This window comes from Trichechus manatus, unplaced genomic scaffold (assembly GCF_000243295.1).
Source record: "Trichechus manatus latirostris isolate Lorelei unplaced genomic scaffold, TriManLat1.0 scaffold00036, whole genome shotgun sequence".
NCBI lineage: Eukaryota > Metazoa > Chordata > Mammalia > Sirenia > Trichechidae > Trichechus > Trichechus manatus.
This window is the reverse complement of record NW_004443972.1, coordinates 10,070,919-10,075,575: the sequence shown is the minus strand read 5'-3', so window position 1 is coordinate 10,075,575 and position 4,657 is coordinate 10,070,919. Positions and strand designations below refer to the sequence as shown.

Genomic DNA, 4,657 nt, shown 5'->3' with positions numbered 1-4,657 from the left:
CACCGGACTGAGTCCAGTACAGCTAGATGGTGCCCAGCTACCACCACTGACTGCTCTGACCAGTATCACAACAGAGGGTTTTGGACAGAGCTGGAGTAGGATGTAGAACAAAATTATAACTCACAAAAAAAGACCAGATTTACTGGTCTAAAGGAGACTGGAGAAGCCCCAAGAGTATGGCCCCCAGACACCCTTTTAGCTCAGTGGTGAAGTCATCTCCGTGGTTCACCACTCAGCCTTGGAGTGGAGTGCCCCATAAAAGCAAATGGGACTAATGAGGCACAGCAGACCAGGGACAAGAGCCAGATGGCCGAAGGGGACAAGGAAGCTGGTGATAGGGAACCCAAGGTTGAGTAAGGATAGTGTTGATGTGTCGTGAGGTTGTTAACCATCGTCATAGGGAAAAGTGTACTAACTGTTAAATGAGAAACTGTTTTGTTCTGTAAGCCTTCATCTAAAGTGAGAATAGCAGCACAATTGGAAGAGCAGAGTCGATGTCACTCAACTGTGCATGTAGAAATTTTTGAAATGGTGTATCTTTGGCTATGTGTATTTTCACCAACACGAAAAGTCGAGAAGGCAGAGGATTGACATGTTATGGGGTTGTTAACCAATGTCATAAAACAATATGTGTACTACTGTTTCAGGAGAAAGTATTTGTTCTGTAAGCCTTCACCTGAAGTACAATAAAAAAAAAGTTTTTTTTTAAAGTTCATTTTGTGGACAAACATTATGCACAGGTATCACTTTTTGTGTAATTCAGAATCAGATACTTCTTTCAAATATATTCTGCCAATTTTAACAACCTTGTGTTAGTGATAGTCATCCTGAGATGTGTTATGTTTGAACAACATACAAACAAAAAAGCATGATTGGAAAAAATTTAATGTCATGCAGTTATTTTATTTTAAGGAATATTTTACCATGCCTATCAGTGTTCCCAAAGTTAAAAAGGTAATACTACATTTGACCTGAAAAATTCACGAGCTCTGTATGATCAAATCCTCGGTACCCAACATTATTCTGAGACTTCTTTGTTCACTGATTCGTGTCTTTATTTAATGACCATTCCATGCGGTGGGGGGTGACAGAAATCTGGCTGCATTTAGGGATTAGTCAAGAATAATGGAGGTATTTTAAGCTAAATTGAAAGAAAGAATATTAGAGGTTTTAATAAAACAAAAAAAGAGGGAGGAAGGAAGGAAGAGAAAAAGGAGGGAAGGAGGGAGGAAGGAAGGAAGGGAGGGAGGGAGTAAGGGAGAAAGGGAGGGAGGAAGGAAGGAAGAAGGGAGAGAAGGAGGAAAGAAGGAGAGAGGGAGAATCAAAATGAATATGGAAGGGAAGCTGGTTTGGGCAGGGATGGGTTTTGTGTCAGACATGTTAATATGAAGTAATGGTAGATAATTCATAGCAATAATATCATCTAACATTTACTGTGCATACATTTTACTCTAGATTTTGTGCTAAGAGACTTAAATAGATTATTTTCAAAATTCCTATGGCATAGTTACTACTTTCTTTTACAGATTACAAAAAAAAAAAAAGAAGTAAGAAAGAGAAAGAAAAACCTTCCTAAAAGAGATTAAGTGAGTTTCTCAAAGTTTCACAGCTTGTAAGTGGTGGAGTCAGGTTATTTCTGTCCTTCAGATTGGCTTTTCTGGACCTCAAGAGCCCTTATCTAGTCTTAAATGCTACGTTTGAATCATTTCAGTATCCCATTAAGGTGAATCTATATATCATGATGCATATCGTGAAAAAGCCATTGATATAAGGATTTATCATCAAATCTATTTTCTTCTCTAGCAATTTCTAAATTTTATTATAATCCATAAAGCCATAATTAAAGGACATTTAAAAACTTTAAAAAATTACTGTTACGAGTACAAAGAGAAGTCAAGTAGTCCAATTTTATTTGTTTTTATTAAACAAATTATCTGTCTACAAGCCACTTTAAATACCCTACTTGTCACATTAAGTGATATGTAGCCTAGACACGTAAGTGTAAATGGGTACCTATATTTTATCTACAAAAAATGAATGGAAGCAAGGAACTGGTATGCTTTCTATGTAGACTAAGTTGATTTCCAAAATCTAATTCTACTGTCAAAGTTTCCACAAACAAAGATAAAATTATGTAATCATTCTTTTAAAAATATGAAGCAATTCTCCCCGGTGTAGTTTAAAACCCTCATTATTGCTTATACTGTCTCCAAGAGATCCATTCCCTCTGATGCTGACAGCTCCTTCCTACTTATTAATAGGCTAGTGCCATACTCTTTTTACTCTGTTTCTTTCCTCAAGCAATACATACTTGGTTTTCTTAATCTTTCTTCAGACATCAGTTCTTTAAGTGCATATGCTATCTAATAAATGGTAGAGGAAGTAGAGCTAACTATAAAATACTCTTATATAAGATCTAAGTCCACGAGCGTTACAAGAATACGCTAGGATCTTAATGGAGACATGTTCCCATCAACACAAGGACAAAGGGCAAAGTGTATGGAAAACTCTTCAAGAGAAACAGAAATTAAACATTCAAAACCTCAAATTTCCAGGGATGGATTTAACATGGTATCTGTGAAGCTTAAGCTGCAGGAATTTCACTAAATCAGGCCCTTTCCATACATTTGATTTTATAATTTTGTATTCTTTTTTGTTAAAGAGCAGCCCATCCCCAAATTACACAAGCTTCTTTCTTCACCTGGATTTGCTCCTGCAAAGTGCTGTAACATGTCACCGAAGCAAGGCTTACTGATTTGGACTGCCTGAGCAGCTAAAAATCTTTGTCATTATTTTGATGTTATTTCTTTATAATTTTTCAGTCCTTAATATTTATGAACTTTGGAAGGAGAATACATATTTATCCATATCTTCTACACACAACCTGTATTTCACTTGAGTTACACATCTTGTCTGTACAAATTACCCAATGGACACTGGCTGCTTTTCTTAACCTGCATTATAGTCCCCCAACCCAAAGTTGGTCCTAAAAACAGCCTTCCATAGCACGCTTAAAGACCCTTCCTCACAATCTCTATTTCTCTCTTTGAATAAATGTTGGCTATTATTACTACTATCATCATTGATAATATTTTTAGTATTTCCATTCAGGAAGCAAGGTCTCATTATACAAAACTATGTCTATATTAAAAGGTTGAATGTTTCCATTTCCTTTGAGTGCTTAAAATATCTCTATCAGTTAAGGAGTATTTGGTGCTGTATATTGAAGGGGAATCGTACTTATCACCTGAAAAATGTGTTACTCCACTCAGTGGGGGGCAAATGTTGTGTTTTATCAAAGACCATGACATAGACTGATTATGCTTTGCAGAGATCACTTTGAGCAATCTGTGGAGGAAATAATCTGATAAGGCAAGACTGAAACAAGCAGACCAGTTGGTAAAAGATGATGGAAAACAAGTGGTTGCAGAGATAGGTCGAAAACATATTTAGGAGGCAAATTTTACAGGACTTGACAAGTGATTGGATTTAGAAGGAAAGGAAGACTGGCTACCTATAGTTACAGATTGTTAGAATGATGTGGATGGACATGCCTTGAAATTTTATTTGTACTTCTCCTAAGAAATGGAAGCTAAAATAGTAAATTAAATCATGCCATTTTATTTTTTTAACTTTCAGCTCAAACTTGTCTGACTGTTTTGTACCATCGTGCCTGCCAACTTATAGTTGTAGCAGCCAGTAGCACAAGAAAAATAACCATCTTCATCTAATCATGTGCCATTAAACTAAGAACAATTACTTTCAACTAAACTGTCTCTCCATTCTGCTAAGCTCAAAGGAAATGTTATGACCGAAATGTCACCTCCAATCTCAAGTTTCTATATCTGGGATTAATTTCATTAATTATAGCCTCTTTGTTTTTCTACTGATCTGCTGACAGAGCACTGGCTGGGTCTCAGCCAACTAATCAGATTAAATACACTGAGTTTGAAATACATAATGTGCATCTTAATGCGATTGTTTTACCACGGCTCCTTTCTGGACACACAGGTATCACTAAATACAGTTTCAATGGAAGTCATTAACTTTCCTACAATCAATAGGAGGAATATAATTATAAGTCACTGCTTCTTTTCCAGGAATATTAGAGCAAAATAGGCAAAGTAAAAGTACTTATGAAGAGCTCTGATGAGATAAAGAATCATGCCCACTGCAAGTGAATAACTTTATTGTCTGAATAGTACAATTAAAGAAACCCAGACTACTTTGAGTTGGGCGTGATTATTTGTCAAAAATCCCAACTTATATCAAAGAGGAAAAATGAGATACAGAGGAGTGACCTGCTGTACATGCGCTGGCCTTACCTATTTTCACTTAATTATAATATAGTTCGGGTTATAGATGACGTCAACACTGTCAAAGTGAAGTGGTAACATGGGCTAAATAATCAGATAATTTGAACACAATCTAAATCCTTGCTTTAAAATGAAGTCAGTTATGACCTTGTCTAAATTATTCAGATTTTTCTGATTGCCTCTATAGGTTTAATTACATTCTGGTGTAATCCATTTTTTAATAAATGGCTCTTGCTGCTATTAGAATATGTGAGGGAAACAGCCTTCTGTCTCTCTATTGCCAATTATTTAAAGTAATTTTTGAGTTTCAGTCCTTGGTATACTTATCTGAGGTTCCATCA

General features: G+C 36.0%; 1 protein-coding gene across 2 annotated transcripts in view; it reads right to left on the bottom strand.

The window, feature by feature from the left end:
- The window catches only part of KCNJ3 (potassium inwardly rectifying channel subfamily J member 3), a 168,260-nt gene that overhangs the window by 19,301 nt on the left and 144,302 nt on the right, over positions 1–4,657 (bottom strand). The window lies entirely within an intron of this gene.